Source organism: Eupeodes corollae, chromosome 3 (assembly GCF_945859685.1).
Source record: "Eupeodes corollae chromosome 3, idEupCoro1.1, whole genome shotgun sequence".
Classification (NCBI taxonomy): Eukaryota; Metazoa; Arthropoda; class Insecta; order Diptera; family Syrphidae; genus Eupeodes; species Eupeodes corollae.
In genome coordinates this window covers 23,703,422-23,722,010 of record NC_079149.1, presented here as the reverse complement: position 1 = coordinate 23,722,010, position 18,589 = coordinate 23,703,422, and the positions used below count along the sequence as shown (strand labels likewise).

General features: G+C 28.1%; 1 protein-coding gene across 3 annotated transcripts in view; it reads left to right on the top strand.

The window, feature by feature from the left end:
* The window catches only part of LOC129952650 (rho GTPase-activating protein 17-like), a 76,848-nt gene that overhangs the window by 572 nt on the left and 57,687 nt on the right, over positions 1-18,589 (top strand). The window lies entirely within an intron of this gene.

Genomic DNA, 18,589 nt, shown 5'->3' with positions numbered 1-18,589 from the left:
AAGTAAAATATAATAATTTTATTATAAATAAATTAAACTTCAAGTACCGTTTATAAGATCTCTTTTTGTGGCACATTCAAACGATATGAGTAATGTAATGTGAGTTGATAGTATTTATAATATTAAATTGTTGTAGTATTTTATTTAACTGGACTGTGTACGTTTTATTACTGGACAATATATTTCTTCCTATTTGAAAAACAAAACAGTTTAGGACGTGAAATGTTTAATAAATTATATTTTTATCAATTTTCGCTTTCTTTGTTTGAATTGGTATTGTTCAAATAAATTATCTGGATTTAATGCAAAAAAAAAAGAAAACAAAAAAACTTTCGCGCCTCAACCGGAAATTATTGTTTTTGATTTGGTTTTGTAAATTTCATAACGTTCTTTTTTGATTATTTATATTCCAAGTGGATTTTGCTGTATTTTTATGTACACAAGTGATATCAATTTATATTAAAGAAAACATATTTATCTTTATTCAATTGTTGTCATATCCTGAATGAAATTTAAAATATACTTCAACCGGAAATGAGAATATATGTAAATAACAGTTTCACATGATTAAGGGTTACATATGGCAGATTATACTGTCCGCGAATAGTCCGGTGAAATTTTTCAAACGAATGGAATTGAAAAGAAATAAAATAAGACATAGTAACATTTGAAAAGGTCCTAAGCAAAATCATAATTCTGAAAAATATGGAAAACATATTCCAGATCACTTAGGCTGAATGTATTCCATGTAATCCCCCTTCCCTCCTGCTGTTAGATTCCTTTTTCCAACAGAATTAAAATTATGTTAAATCTAATCTAATTCATAGTTTCATGCTTAACATGCTTGCATCCTTTAAAGTGTAAGGAAAACGTATTAGTGCTGTTTTTTAACAATAAATTGTGTTTTTTTTAGCTTTAAAATCATATATTAATAATTTTCCATTGACCACCAGAATTATTTCCATTTTCAATTCAAAGCGAATTTAAATGTTAAAATACAAAAATTAGTAATCATTATTTTTCACATTTTAAAAAACTGAAACATTGTCTTTTTTGTATGATAAGTTATATATATTTCTAATTGCAAATGGATACAAACTGAAAACTGTATAACTGTTAGTAGGAAACAGGATGTAAAGCAGTAAACCATTTTGCAAAATTATATAATATAGGGTTTTACAATAAGAGGTTTTATTTTGATTAACCTGCTAATTGTTTAAGTGTCACTTTTTCAACTTCAATTTTGTATTACTTTTCAAGTAAAAACTATGCCATTAATGAAAACTTATGTAATGAAAACAAACTTCAAAAACGCACTTAAGAAATGTACTTTAAAATGTATTTCAGTTTTGAAGGAAAAGTTTGCTGATCTTGTTATTTCTCAAAGAGGTGCGATACGAGATCTTTTGATTTAAGTTAAAGATTAGGTCAATACTCAACAATGGAAAAAGTTGAATTTGTAACAGTAGCCAAACCTTATTACCTGATATTGTTTTTATTTTTGATGTCAAAGTGAAGTTTTTTTAAAGTCAAAATTATAACTAAATTTTTGATCTTACTTAATTTTGAAAATATTTTGAAAAAGTATTGAAGTTAATTTGATTAAAATATTTTATGAAACGAAGATATGTACGCTATTTTTTAATAACGATAGTTTTATAGTTTTAACTTCCCAAGTTATTGTAATCGGTCTGATTTTTCAAATTGAAAATGTTGACATTTCTCGACGTTGCGAGGTGATTGAAATCAACAAACAAGATTTTAAGAGCGATTTCTGTTTTTTTTTTTTTAATTTTATTTTATCAAAATCTTAGAGCTGTCTTAGAGTTAGACAAATATTTTTAAAAAACCAGCGTACATCCAGTAAATCCATTATCCTATATCTACTGCCTTTCAGCCTAAGAACAATTTTAATACTAAATAACAAAAACTTGATCTAAAACCAAGAAAATTAAAAAAAAACTTGGTATCCTTATCATTATTTCTTATTTTATATAGAACTTAAAACTAAATAAAAAAAAACAAACCGAAACCCATTATAAAACTAACCAAAACCAATGATACTACTTAAAAATACTTAAAACTACCTGAAAACTGCTTAAAAACTAGAACAGTTTTATTGCTACCCTGACTGTCCCTAACCTAATCCTTAAACCTATGTAAGCCGGCCAATACCAAATGCCCTAGAAAACTTTAAATGACATTCTCAATTTAAAGCCACCGAAATTGGTTCACCTGCCTCACCCTATCTTATTGGTGCCTATCGGAAACAGTCCTGCTGAACCGAAAGCACTCGGCTTCGTCAGAGCTATGCCTGTGTGTGCATGTGTTCATATCTCAAGAATTAGTAAATATACCAACTTCTTAACTTTGTTATACAAATAATTAAGCAGAAAATTGCAGAAAGGACTTTCAAAAAATTAAGTGGATGTTTTTTTACTAGAGTAATTTAAAATTTAAAATGTTGCTGACCCCAAATATCTCACGAATTAATTACTGTATTTTCAATTATGTAACGTATTATATTTTCCCAAAATTGTATCTTTAATAAATAAAACTAAAAAATTAAGGAACGTTTTTCTTTATAAATCCAAAAAAATTAACAAAATATTTTTCACCACGAATATTTTTCGAACAAGAAATGATATTAATTTAAAAATAATTTTTTATAATAAAGAATAAATACCTGGTAACATTTTTACAAAAATTGGTACAAATTTAATTTTCGAATATCCTATCAGAATGTAAAGATAATGGCTGCAAAGTAGTTTAACCTTATAAAGGATGTCAAAACTACTATTTGATAAATAAAAAAAAGAGACTGAGATGCGACCTACACTGATAACTTCCCACACTGTCAGCCAATTTGTCTTGCTTAAAAGTTTGTGTATATGTATAAATTTTTAAAAAATTTGCGTTCATTTTTTTGTACATTTTATTTTATTAAATATCGCAAATAATATTTTCTGTGAAATAAATAAGTTTGAAGCGAATATTTTTTATTTGAGTCGAAAGTAAATTTTTACCAAGTCTTAGTAATAATTTTTTTTTGGGTTATACTTTTTTGTAAAAATAACTGTCAATTCAATTTTTAAAAAAAAATTACTGAATGTTGACAACAATATTTTTTGAAAAATAAAAGTAGTTTAAATATATCTTGATATTTCTAAAAATTTTATCAGATGACAAAAACATCATTCTTCGTTGCACAAAATTGTTTTGAACATGAAATCATATTTTATTCGTAAAATTTTCTCAGTTCTTTTGATTTATAAAAAAAAACTGTTTATTGGATTTTTTTCAAAAATATACTTGTTTTGTATAACGTTACAATATATTATATAAAATTTAATTCAAGTCTTTAGCCTAATTTGTTCATTGGATATTTAGGGTTAACCAAAATGTTCACCTTTTTTTAAATGCTATGGTAAAAAAACCACATGCACAATTTTCTTGAGAGCCGTTTTTGCATCTTTTTGCAATATTATCTGTATAACAAAACTTATTTGAAGTCGATATCTCTACTGGTTCTTGACTTATGAAAAAACGAAAAAAACGTGGCGAACGTGCGGACGTACGAACGTTAATCTTTTATTTCGACTATAGGGACTTTGAAACTTCAAGAAATGTCAAAATTTTCAATTTTACCAATCAGACCCATTACAATAACTTCCAATTGGAAGTTAAAAAAACAATCGACAGTTTTCTTAACAAAAATAAAAACTTTCCAAAAATAATACAACTTTTTTAAAAAAATTATTTTCGTCTTGAATATCTCCAAAAAATATTGTATTTATTTCAAAATTATTTGATTTTTCACAAATTTACAATTTATTTATTGTTGGTTAAAATTGTAAAAAACACGAAAACCTTCAAATAACAACTAACAACTGTTAAAAAATGATTTAAACTTAAGTATCCTGATAACTAAAACCAAAACTTTTTTAAGTCTTCATTTTATAAAAAATGTGTAATTAATATTTTGAAAAACTATTAAAAGTATTAAAAAATTATATTTTAAGCTAAGAAATTTGAGAATAAAAGGCTTCCAAGTTGTTTCATGGCATAGAAATATTGTTGATGATGTTTTATAATATTTAAAGGGAGTGTTTTTCTAAAATAAAAACAAATTGGGATGGAATCGGCTAAGGTGATTGTTGATAAATGATAATAAAAATCATCGAGTTTGATCTACATAAGGTGATAGTAAAATTGATACCTAAAAACCTGTCACAAAAAAATGTGATAGTCGTTTTCAAACAAATATGTTTATTCCAAATAGAGGTACCAGACGCTTACACAAATGGCTGGAAAATTTTCTTAGTTCACTTTGTTAATCGAAAAAAGTAAGAAAAGTAAGAATTTCAATCAAAATCAGCCAATTTGAAACTTTTATTTAGATATTTAATAAGAATCAATTTAAAAATTTCACCAAGGCAACAACGAACTTTGACAATTTGAATCTGAAATTGTTCAACCGAATTGAATTGAGTTAAATAATCTTACACAGACGGTTCCACCCCTGATATAACTCCCCGAGTAGATCTTTACATTAAACAGCTTAAACTTAAGTTTTGAATTGCTTATCTTTAAAAAATACCATTTGATGACTTTAAGCTGATACCAATGGGAAATTATCAGTGTGAGTCGTACTTGTCCCACGATCGTTTACCTTTAGGTCATGCGAAAAATAATATCTTTGCCATTGCTCAACAATATATTTAAGACCTTAAAGTAGAAATTCGGGAAATTATCGAGCACATATAGATATAAATGTGAGAATTGGTTATTTTTAATTTCATAAAAAGGATATGGTGCTGCAGAAGAGGGCATAAAACCACGCTTTAAAATGCATTTAATAAAGAAATCTATTTATTTTATATTTGAATTTTTAATTTTTTGTGACTATTTAATTTTTAAAACGGAACAACTACAAATATTGGAGTACATTTCATTTAAAACTATTAAAATGGAGAAACGCAAATACTCCTTACAACCATCATTTTCATATTTCTGTAAACTTGTTTTTTATTTAAAATGCGATGTTCAAATTCTAGAGATATTTACAACACATTTTATCAACGACTGTGAACATTGTTTACTGTTTTTTAAGGCTCAAAATGTACAACAACAAATTCGAAAGTTTGATTTCAGAAATGAACTCATAAAATCCTTATTAATATTCATAGATAATTTTGTAAGGTCTTTGAACACTACAAGAATAAGTCGTATTTATTATTTATTATTTGCGGTAGAAATGGCGCCAAAATAATGTCTCATGACATAACATTATTTTGACATTGAAAACAGCCCACGTGGCTTAAACAAACAAAACCATCAGCAAACATTGATTTTATCTCTGCTTCAATGGAATATGTAAACAGATACTTAAGCCTGTAAAATCAAGACGTTTTTGAGGGAAGTCAATGGAAAAAAGTGATGTCTTCATTAAATAGCCGGTTATGAAACTCATGTGTTTATCGTCTTCCTCAAATTAGTCTTTAATGAAAATCATATATTTAACCTTTTCCTTAAACTTCACAAAGACAAAACTGGTGTGTTGGAACCCCTGAAATTATAAACAAGTCATTTTAACTAATGATGGATTTCATGGGTTGTACTAGGCGATTAAACTGACCACGGTAAAAGCCTTTGAAGAAGGAGCAGTGTTATTTACTTTAAGTTGGTATTTTCAATGTAAATATTCCTCTCAAATAAATACAAACTTGCTTCTAAATTTATAAACCTAGTAATTTCTTCTCTTAATCGGGATTGAATATCCAATCATCGATTTTGAGTTTCTATTCATAAAAGTTGTAATCTAATATAGTTCTAAAAAAATGTATATTATTTGAACGCAATTAGTTTATTTGGATAAAAACTCAGAACTTTAATATGCCTACGTCTCGTGTTCATGTTATTTAAAAAATATTTCCTCTTAAAACACGAAACTATCTTAGGTAAAATTTAGACCAATTATTTATCGGTCAATCATTCAATGTCTTTTAATAATTATATGGAAGTAATATTTGCTAATCGCTGTTTAATAATTAAAAATGATGTGTTTTTCAAATTATAAATTAGTAAACTAAACATTTAGATAAATTTTACTTTATTTTGTTTTAAATAACGAAAAAGAGTAAAAATGCATTGTTATTTATTCATAAGAACATGTTTTTATTTATGGTTCTTAAGAAACAACGTAAGAAAATGTTTAAAAAAGAGATTTTTTGGAAAGTCCAAAAAATATTCATCATTAATCATTTATATAGCTGATATTTATTAAATTAAACCGTAAACAAATTTAATTAATTTTAGATACTGAAAAATTGTTTTTATTTTTGTGGTTTATTAAAACCAGTGACGTGTTATACCACCATTATTGACGTTATAAAAATATACTAAAACTAAGAAAATTAATCTTTAAAAAAATTTGTTTTCTTAAGTCAAGTTTTTCGGGTTAGGATATTTATTTTCCTGCCGGATACTTTATCAAATCATAAAATGTTCTTTATACGATGAATATATTTTTTTAAATTTTTAATCTCTCACCAACCAATCGTTAATCATTAAATATAAAAATATTTCTCTTAACTTTATGATGATAAATTAATTAAAATTCGGCACTTAAATTATATATTTTAATATGGTCAACTGGGGAATACCCTTTTTATGATCACAATAAATCATAGGGTCATTTTATTATTATGAAGATGACAGAAATAAAAAAAAGAAATAATAAAACCAGCTTAGAATAAAAACTGCGTAGGTGTTTTGTGATCTATACTGTTGATTGTATTTCGTATCAAATTTCAGTTTAACATTGAAAAATGATGTTTTGACAAAATTTGTTCAATGAAATCGCATTAATGGTGATTTTTCTGACGTATGCAATTAATAAGCTGACCTTTATTTGGCTTTCATTGGGTCTGAAAAACTCAATTTTGAAAATCAATTTTTTTTTAAAGAATATATTACGAATCCACTGCGTCAATAATTAAATAACTTTCTTCGCTTCATTTTGTCGATATAAAAATGAAAAAGAATTCAATCTTCAATATTGAAAAATGTGTGCTCTCAGTTGTCAAACTTAATTTTAAGAACTTAGAAGATCCCATTTTCATAAAGTCAAAGTCAATCCATTATAAAACCCATACTACTTTATGTTTATGTGAATAGCTTATTTTAAATTTCAAAAATCTAAGCTGTTTCAAGATTTTATAATCAAATAAGTACGACTGAATTAAGCCTTTCACATTAAATGTGTTTCTTAAACCAAACTGCCTCTCCCACTATCAATTTAAAAACTTAATGTTTGTACTATTCTGTGATATAATTTATGCATTGCAGGAACCAGATATACCAGATTAAATTCTATTTAATATTCTTTATTTAATCTGTGCATTAATGTTTAATAAAAACAAATATAATATTTAGTAGGTTGCACGATGAGTTTTTTATATTTCTTAATTGTGTTTAGTATTTTTTTGGGTGCTAAAATTAAGAAAATATTGATTTTTTTTCTTAAAAAAGAAGTATTTAAAATATAAGGTAATACAAGGCTTGTTAAATCCCATCACATTGTTTTTTAGATTAAATCAATCCTCTTTTAGACGCCTACCACTTTGGACTATTATCGTTTGACAAAATCCAAGTCAGTGAAAAAGTTTTCAAAATAAAAAAGTACGTATACGCATTAGTGTACAACATTGAAATATGGTTACTTTGGAGAGAAGCCTCCATAACAGCTTTTTGACAAAATTAGATTTCAGTCTTAAAGAACAGTAGTTTTTGATCCAACAGTGCTATTATTGTAGATAAAGGTAGGTTTTCATCGAAAGTGTGTTGTTATCGAAAATGTTTCCATTAAGAGGTTTCATTTTGAATAGCGAGCTATGTTAGGCGCTTTTCTTTTTTGAAGCTGTCATCTTTTGACATTTTATAAGTCAAAACTATTTTCATACTAAAAATGGAACCAAACACGTTTCACTAACGCACTGAAGGCATTAAAGTAGTTTAAATTCAACATAGTTGTTACAATTTTGTAATCACTGTTCACAGTTCACAGTTTTGCAAAAGGAAATAAGTATTATTTTTCGAAGAAGTGATCACAATAGCCCATCAAAATCTTTGAGACTTCTTAATTGCTATGTGATAGATAAGAAAATATATTATTTCAATTTAGTATCCTATACATTGTTAACATTTTTAAGTTTTTTAAAATATTTTATGACATAGCAAAAGCTGTCTGCCAGATTCACAATTTTATGAAAACATTCTTCATTATAATTGTGCATTAGATGCTTATAAATTATTTATTCATTTGCTTTATCTATCGAGTTAACTCTTATAGATTACTTTTAACTACATTTTAATTAATACTTTTATAATTTAAATAAAGTTTAATAAAATTAATTTCTAAGCTTATATAAATAAATAAAATGTATAATTCAAATGCATTAATGATTGCATGCGTCTTGAAATTAGTTCATTTAAACCATAGTTAAATCTTTGAGGAACATACAGATTTAATAGATTAAGTAAATCGGAGCATTTTATGTGGTAAGGCAATGTATCATGAACAAACATTACACAGTTAACAATTCGCCGATTTTTTAAAGAGTTCAGACCAATTAAAGCACATCTTGTAGAATAACAAGGCATTGAACCAAATATCCATTTAAGTTGTCGAATTATAAATTTTGTTAAAGAGTTTTGAACTTTCTCAATACGATTTTTTGAAACTGTATAATGAAGATCCCATACAACTGAAGCATATTCCAAATAAGGACGTACAAGAGACATATAGACTGATTTTATTGCATATGGATTCAAAAATATTCGGCATAATTTTGTTTAAGAAAGCCCAACATTGAATTCACTTTAGCAATAACATAATCCATATTCCCAGAGAAATTTAATTTGTCATTGAATATTACACCGAGGTCCCTTATCTCCAAAACTCTACATAAGACGACAAGTTTGAAATATTATAATTATCGAGAAAAAGACATATAACTACATTTATTGATGTTAAGCGAAAGATGATTACTTTTAAACCAATTGTTTATAGTATCAATATCATTCTGTATTAATACACAATCATTGATACTTTTAACCGCTGCAAATATTTTAAAATCATCCAAAAATAATAGACCATTTGTAAAATTCAAGTATAATGGTAATTTAGTTATGAAAATCAAAAACAACAATGGACCAAGATTGCTCCCTTGTGGAACACCAGATGGTACATATATTGTTTTTGTTGACAGGGAGTTAAAATGTTCACAACTTGTGTTTTATTAACCCAATAGCTTGAAATCCAATTGAGCAAAGTTGAATGAAACCCGAATCTATTGAGTTTTAGAACAAGAAGTGGTATACAAATACTATCCGAAAATCAGTATAAATTATATAAACCTGAAAACCAGACCCCAAGGCATTTGACAAATGTGGAATAAAAAGCGAAAAATTAGTCGTAGTAGATCTACCACTCAAAAATCCATGTTGAAATGGAGAAATAAATTCTTTAACATGGAAATTATTTTTGTTTTTTACAATCAAGTCAAAAAGCTTCGGTATAGCAGAAAGTTTGGTGATTGCACGATAATTCTCAATTTTAAGTTATTAACCTGATTTATAAACGAAAACTTCCAGTCATATAAGAAAGTCCCTTTAAAAGAGACAAATTGTAAATAATCTAAAGAGGCTCAACTAAAGAAATTTTTTAATTAAATAGGATTAACCTGGAGTTAGACTTGAATTAATATTTAAAATCCATTCCTTAACATCCTATAATGACCAAAAAAGTGCCTATGAAAACTATGAAAGTCTTAAATCAATAAATAAAATAAATAGAATATCGAGTATTTATCTTAGTTAAAATTCTTTTCTATAACTTAGCTCAGCTTTTACAAATGCATACAAAGCAGATTATTTGAAGAACTTCATTCTCTGTAGAAATGGCTTCCCAAGATACAGTTTTCTCAGCTCCATAAGTCTTGGGCAAACTCCTATGAAGTGCATTATATCTTCTCGGGCGTTCATATTATAAAGATTGCATTGAATGAGAGATCTGGAGATCTGGTCGGTTTGATGCATATAGTTTAACGGCGAAAGCTCTCCTCTGGCTTTAAAAATTGATCATATTTTGCCAAATCCAGCGCTTATATCAAAATAGCTTATCCTGCTTGAGTCATGTATGAGAATTCAGCGGTGAAATTTCTCTACAGTTTTCATCCAAGTATCTGTCACCTTTTTTGAAAACTGGTAGAAGAACAGCAGCCTCAAAATTTGGCGGAATATTTCTTCGTTCTCATAGAGATTGTCGAAAAGTTGTAAGAAATAGTTAGCAAACTTTTTAGTGCAGTACTTATAAAACTCATGTAGTATGAGATCTTCCCCGGGTCTTTGAATTCCTTCATTTCATTGAGGATTGTTTTAAGCTCTATTTTTGTTAAGGGCTGGTCTATATCTTGATCTTTTACACAATTTTTTTCAGTATGGAAATGAAGGTGCCGTTCTTTCAAGGTTGAACAGAGAGTGAAAGTGTGCTTTGATAGTACGTTTCTCTCTATTTTCTCCTACTTGCTATAATAGCGTGTACTTTCTCTTCACGAAACTGTTTTTTGTTTGTAATTCAGATTGAAAGAATAAATGCATTCTTCAGTACTTTTGTCTGAATAAAGTAGTGTTGAATTTTCTTAATAACTTTAAGAACGAGAACGCTTTTTTTCCAGTCCGGAGCCAATCGCTATCAAACCAATTCCTGTTTTCCGCCATAAGTTTGTATTTTTGCATTGATATTCGACCCTACTTTTTTAGTCCTGTTTGAAAGGCTTCTTTGTTACTGGTTTTTGACTTTATTCTGGGAGAGCTGAGCTCTAGTACTCTATCTTTTCAGTTGGTTATTTAGTTTTTAGCTTGAATGAAACTGAATGTTGTTATGTTACTATGTTGCTATTGAGATAGAAGTATATGTCAATACTCCAGCTTTAAAATGCATTTCGTTTAGTTATCGAGAACATTCAAAATTAAATGTGCAAAATTTCATAAAAAGGATATGGGGCTGCAACTGAAGCCTCGGTGGCAGCTTGCTTAGTATCGTTTTCCATGGTAAACGATATGCCTCCCTCCTTACAATAAAATAAACATCCATTGAGTTTTCCTATAAAACACTGTTTTTTTTTTAAATATCCTATATAATATCCTATAAAAATAAAAACCCTTTATTAAAGGTTTGCATTTGGTATCAATAAATTCTTCGGATTCAGAATAGCTATTTAAACCTTTCAAAACGTTCAAGGAAATTCACATTAGGTTAACAACTGATATTCATATAAAATTAACGCTGGTGTACCTCAAGGTTCAACTTGGTCTCCAGCTTTCTTTTTTTATATTCATCAGCGATCTCTTGGATACAGTCCCTGATCTTGTTTTTTATTTCACAGATTATTTTAAATACATTTTTTTCTTAAAACTAACTCAACTTCCATTAAGAACAAAGCTTATTTAGAAAAACCTAATCGGCGACAATCAAGCAGGTGTCTTTTAAATCAAGAAAAACAAATATTTTGGTCTATGCTTTGATAGTGTTAGTGAAAAAAAATAAAGAATTGTCAACTAAGAATGAAATAAAAAACCTTAGATCTAAAGGCATGCATTAATCAAAGTGCCACTCACAATCATTCAAAAGTTTCTTTTGTGTTTAGCGGTTAATATATATTTTTTCTACTTATCTACGTTATATTTCATTGGATTTAAAATGTTTGTTTCATTGAAATTTAAAAATTAAATTATATTCATTTCACGAATTATGTTAATTCAAATTTCAACCATTTCAATATAAATAAATGTATGTTATTTATTATTAAAAACAAAAATCTAACAAATCAAATAGGTTTATTCTTTGTTAGGTATGCTTTTTTTTGTCTTAGTCAACTATTAAAGATTTATTTATTTTGAAAAATTAATTATGTCTAGACACCAAAAGACGACCTAGAACCAGCCCATTTTGTCATTTAATCAATGACACACATTAGTTATATCCTATCATTTAAATAAATAGAAATTCGAAATTTATGTTAATTTGCTCACATTATTTAATAATTAAAAACACAATAAAATGGTTTGAGATGGATAAGAACAAATAAGCTGAGAACTGTTTGGTGATGAAGAACTAGTTAACATAAAAATGCTCTCAAGTTTGTGAAAGTTCTGCTCTTGAGAATTTCTGATAGTTGTCAACGACAATCATTTTATTTGTGATAGGTAACTTGTCTAACATCTAAAATATAATGTCTATCGTTACAATCTTTCCCAGCACATATGAGATACATTATCATAAAAGGTTTTTCTTAAATACCTCTTTATCGTTCCCAAGGAAGGGTCAAGAGGTGCATATTAAGTAGCAACGTTATCTATTGACTTTACATTTTTATAAATTTAAAATTTAAATTTTCTAAAATTATCTTGGGTCATGACTAAATTCATTAAACAAATTTAACAATCTTCAGATACTAACACACATAATTTGTTCGTTAATTTTATATTTTGCCCCAGTTTCTTAGATTTGAAAAATAAAACGAAATCAAGTATTGTATTATCTTGTGGTATTGTAGTTGTGCATATTTGGTAGCTTTAACAATAAGATCAATTTTTAAAATTATTTTTTAAACCAAAAAATAAAACAAGAAAAGAAAAGAAACGATTATTTAAATTATCATTAGTGGGCATATGATTAAGGCCATTCAAACCTCATTCAACTTTTATACACACATTTAAATTTAACACCAAAAGATACAAGTCTGATGTATAGATACTTTTTAATCTAAAATAAATATAAAATCTCTGAAATCTATAATTTGATTTGAACTCAAAAAACATATCTACTCATATATTCGACCATCTCAAACTCTGACCTTGAAATCAAGACGGCGACGACAACGGCGAAGACGATGATGATGATGATGTGAATTTAAAATATAGTATATCGTAACATTAGCACTGAGTTTTTATTTATAAAAAAAAAGAAAAAATTATAAAGATAACAACAAACAGGCCGACTTTCACACCACCACCGGTCACCTCCGAAGCACCATGCTGCCATGCCACCGGCATCAATGAATGGTCTATGCAACTTATTATGTATAGCTAGCTATCGTATAGAGCTGAATCTATAATTAAGGTAAATCGATTTTTATATTCATCGCGAAGACGCGATTAGTAGAGAGGTGTAATATTTGAATACATGTAGATAGACACCTACTGACTACCTACTGATGGTTTAGAGTTACTTTAGTTTGCCAAGTTTATGGACAAGAGATAGATAATAGCTATGTTCATGACTCTTTGCGCTTCTAGAGATTTTTGCAAAAGGGTGTACATATAATAAAGTTTAATGACATTCCATCTTAAGTGCTTGTAAAATATCTATATACATATATTTAATATTCTTGATTAAAAATAAGTAGGCATGTGGAAGGTCAAAGAAATCACAGCAAGTTCTTAGGCGGTTCAAAATTTTAGCCTACTCCTCTCAACTTCCATGTACATGTTTTATGGGCCCACTTTTTATAAAGGATTTTTTAAATGAGAAATTCCATTTTAATATTGAAAACAATAGGTTTTGCTTAAGAGAAATTTATGGATGTTATGTTAAAGTGGCTATTCGTGATGAAGTAGAACATATTTAGGCAATTTACTGATCCATTGTGATACCACAATTAACGAACAATTCACCTGCATAGGTCATGCGTTTCCTCCTCTTCCTGATCTATACAGACAGTGCCCGGTTATGACAACGATTATCGAGCTTACATTTATGCGATCTGATTAGAGATAGTTAGTACCTTGATAGCCAATTAGTGTTTTTCGTGACCTGCCACGTGGTAATGTTATTTCACTTGATACTTGCCTTCTTTATAGCGTCTTGCATCAGCAATAGTTTACATTCAGCAATTCGTAAGCCAGCATTAGTCAAAAGTGCTACAATGGGTTATACTGTACCATTTCTGGCGAGTTATTCTGCCTTACAATTTTCTCGAATGTCTCTATGATCTGGCATCTAGCAAAGGTGAATATTAAACTATTTTTCCATCTCCAATAGAGATGATCGATAGTTTTGAACTATTATAGAGTTTGTAGAGAAAAAGTCTAAAGATTTAATAGGGGTCTGACTATCTAAAAATAATGGATATCAGATATTGATATCACGTTTTCTTTAAGCCAAGACAAGACATTTTTTTTATCGCCATAGGTTCCGCTATAATGATTGAGAAGGCGGAATGAGAGACTTAATAGTAGTCGTTCAGAGTACACATCTCCACCAACCCCTTCATTTCTTTGTAAGATGGAAGATATGCAATTAACCATGGAAAATAATATTAGCAAAATGGCCGACAAGAATGTGGTGCAGCTTTTCTTTTTATGAAAATTGCTATGACCAATTTTCATGATAAGTTCAAGAATTGCAACTTGACATGATTGTGAAGCATTGATTGTATAAGAATAAATCCCAAAATGCGTTAATTTTGAAATAACATTATCAATTTGGAAAGAAAAACTTATATTCCAGTCAAAAATCACACCAAGAACCTTTTGATTTGTTTCCTTCATTAAGAACTTAATCTCAATTTTGTAATCAAAACATATCGGATCTTTTATTTTAGAAAACGTAACAATACTACACTTTTTTACATTAAAATTTAAACCATTTATGAAACACCTCTTGGTAATATTATAAATATCCAATTGAATTTAATAACATCTCATGAAAAACTAAAAATCTTGAGATCATCAGCATATAAAAGACATCTTGAACTTTTAATACAATTCAGTAAATCATTGATAAATAAAATGAAAAGGAGTGGATCAAGATGACTACCTTGTGGTACACCGGAAAATTGTATGTTTCATTGGAAAGAACATCGCCAATTTTAATATATTGTCTTCGTTCAACCAAATAGCTTCTGATCCATTTAAGGAGATTCGAGTGGAAGCCAAGCAATTCAAATTTGTTTAAGGGAACATCAAACGCCTTGGAAAAATCGGTGTAGATTACATCCTTTTGAGTACGATTTTCTAAACAACCAAGATAGTAATTTGTAAAAATTGCTGAATTTGTTGCAGTAAACCTACCACTCATAAAGTCATGCTGATGAAATATGGTTTTGAACTAAACTATAAAGTTTAATTTTAACAATTGCTTCAAATAAATTGGGAATTAGCTGAAGCTTAGCAATAGGTCAATAATTTTCTAGAGATGCTTTAGATCCTGATTTATGCAAAGGAGTTACCAGAGAATGTTTTCATGTATCTAAAAATACTCCTTGTTTTAAGGACAAATTAAAAATAAAGCAATGTGGGTTTTATAGGTTATATTTATAAAAATTTCAAAACTAAAGGTCGGATATTGTCCGAATATTGTTATCAAGTGACGATAAAGTATTTAATATATCAACTGTCGATAAAGAAAGGTCACCAACATTAATGTTAGAATTGAAACTAAGTGTTTCATTATAATCTAAACCCAAATCAGAATAGTTCAATTGGAAAAATAAAGCAAAGTTATTACAAATATCTTCTAAGTTTCAGAAAAAATACCTTTGTAAGAAATAGTAGAAGGAATTCCAATTGTTTTTATTTTAGTATTTAAAAACTAACGAATTTTAGAATTTTTTAAAGGAACAAAACTAGCAATAGCATCATCATTCCGAAACATAGCAAGAGCCATTTTCAAATTACTGCAATTATAAATAACTTACCAGTTTACGCTTTCAAAATATCTTTTACTTGATTTAAAAGAAAAACATCTAAAGGTGTTAGATCACTAGATTTCGTAGGAAAATTTTGATAACTTTTTTGAGTAATAACACCATAAAAAAAAATTGTTCTTGGTAAATTGCGGTTGTTTCATTGTAAGTGTTTTCTGTAGCATCGTTTTATTGAGAATTAATGATTCAATATCTTCAAATTCATGCTGTAAATAACATAAATCATTGGTCAGTAGCCTTTATCTTTTTCCAAAATAGTTTCACCAGTTTCATTATTGAATAAGTAAGGTCCAATCACTTCATTCACTAGCGCAAAAAGCTGCATCTCAAAAAGTGGCACCTTTTCGACGGAGATGCTTTTCAACAAAGCATTCTTAGATTTATCGAGCCCCAAATGTGACCTTGCTTATTAACGTAACGAGGTGATTTAACAGATAATTTCAATTACTTTTAGTAAAAATACGACATTCCTGAGGATCAACTGGCTTGAGTTCTTGCTTTAGCTTACTTAAGAAGCCTTTCAAACTTTAGTTTAAATGCAAAAAAAGAGGCTGGGATGCCACCCACACTGATAACTTACCCTCCCGTCTGTAGATTTGTCTTGCTTAAAAGTTTGTCTATATGCACTCGTATCAATTTGTACCAAATTTGCGTACTATTTTTTGTAGATTTTATTTTTTATGAAAAAACGGACTGTTGGAATTTTATATAAAAATTACTGAATATCGAAAACAATATTTTCTGTGAAATAAAGTAAGTTTGAAGCCAATATTTTTAATTTTTGAAAAGCTGTCAATTCGATTTTTTTCAAAATTTTACTGAATGTTAACAACAATACTTCTTGAAAGATAAAAGTAAATTAAAGCCAATATCTCAAAGTTTTGAAAAGATATTTGAGTCGAAAATCAATTTTTACCAACTTTTAATAATTTTGTTTAGGTTTTTATTATAATATAATATATATAGATGTTATGTCGTTTGAATAATGACTCATTTTAAAGATCAAGAAACCTGTGTTTCCCGGGTTACTATAAGCTAATTTTTTATTGAGCAACGCATATATTACTGTCTTCATAAAACCGACAATTATTAAATAAGTTTCACTAATACCCGCTGTACGGTGACCCAAAGATTCTTAAGTCCTACAAGCTGTGGCTGCAAAATGTATACAATTTCTGTAGTGTATTTTAACCTATTAAATGTGGGGTTGATACTTGTAATGTCAAATTTTTGCTAATGACGTAGTTTTTGCTTGTCGAATTTTACAATATTTCAAAAGTGACAGTTCCCCAAATTGTGGGCTATGCCGAATGAAACCATTTATTGGAATTTGCTTACATAACCATCTAATACTGATTTTTGTAACAATTAAAAGGGCACAATTGTACCCAGCAAACTTGCTACGCTACAAAGACAAAAGTATTTAGAAGAATATTAGTTAATTGAAATATTGCAAACAAATATCATTACTCATTTTTTACTGTTGCAGAATGATAAAATTCTGAAGGGCATTCCAAATTTTAAAGAATGATTTTACGAAGTTTTTCCAGCCACCTAAATGAATCTTTTAATTAAATTAATTTTTTAAAGGCCATCCAAAGCTCTAAAAGTGTCCTGAGTGAAATTTAAATCACAAATTCAGATATTCTGCGATACGTCGAGATTGATGGCTTATGTCTTGACTTTAAAGATTATTACCTCGTTAAAATTAAGCATGGTGTATCTTTTCAATTTTCTCATACAAAAATTGTGCATATTTAAGTTTCAGACCCCCTACCTTTTAAAATTTTTTAGCATGTAAACGGAGGAACGCTTGGTTATTCTAGGTCATAAGACTTTGATGGTTTTTAAATGGTGTATAATATCGATAGTTGTTTCTATCTATCACTAAACTAAAAAGGTAGCTGTTTTGCATTATTTTATTATAGAATATAAATTACTTTTAATTCAATAATACTGTCTACTGTTTTTCTTATATTATAAATAAACAACAAATTTTAGAAAATGTTTACCTTGTTTTAAACATAAAATTTTATGATTGTTTTGGCCTAAAATATACCATACCCACTTTACTTTCTGTTTAAATTGGTTTTATCAAAAAACAAAAACGTGAATTCATTCAAACTTAAACTAGTTTAAAGTTCTTAATCTATTTATTTAAAATTCTACATGCTTTTAAACTAAATTCTAGGAAATACATTAAAATGAAAAACACCCCAAACAAAAATGGTTCATTCGTTTTCTTCTTGAGAAATCAAATCAAATTCAAAATAAATATAAAAATATATTTTTTTTTATTATTATTAATTAAATATTTTAATAATTAAAATCAAGTTTTTCCATTCGTGGAAACAAAATCAAGTTACAAGGTTAACAAATTTTTAATTTTTTCAAATTCAATCTGACCATAACCATAAAACAGTTTCTATTTCTATATATATGTATATTTTGTTGTCAATACATTGTTGACATTGATCAGCTGGTGTAACGCTTGTTTCATTCGAAACTTTTGTATACTAAATTTAATGACACCAATTTATGGAAAACAGACACATCACATCAACATAACCACACAGAGTCCCATAGCACCAGCATAAATAAATGCCAACCAAATGAATGGCTAAAAACCTTCAATCATCCACTTGCTTTAAGTTCCAATAAAAAAAAAAGAAAAAAAGAAAAAGATAACTACTAATTGGGTTATCCATTCCACCAGCACCACCAACATCTGATGGTTAAAAGGCGTTTCCACCAACCAACATCAAAATAATATTCACCTCATAGAGAAAACCAAAACCATATTAACAGAATAGAAC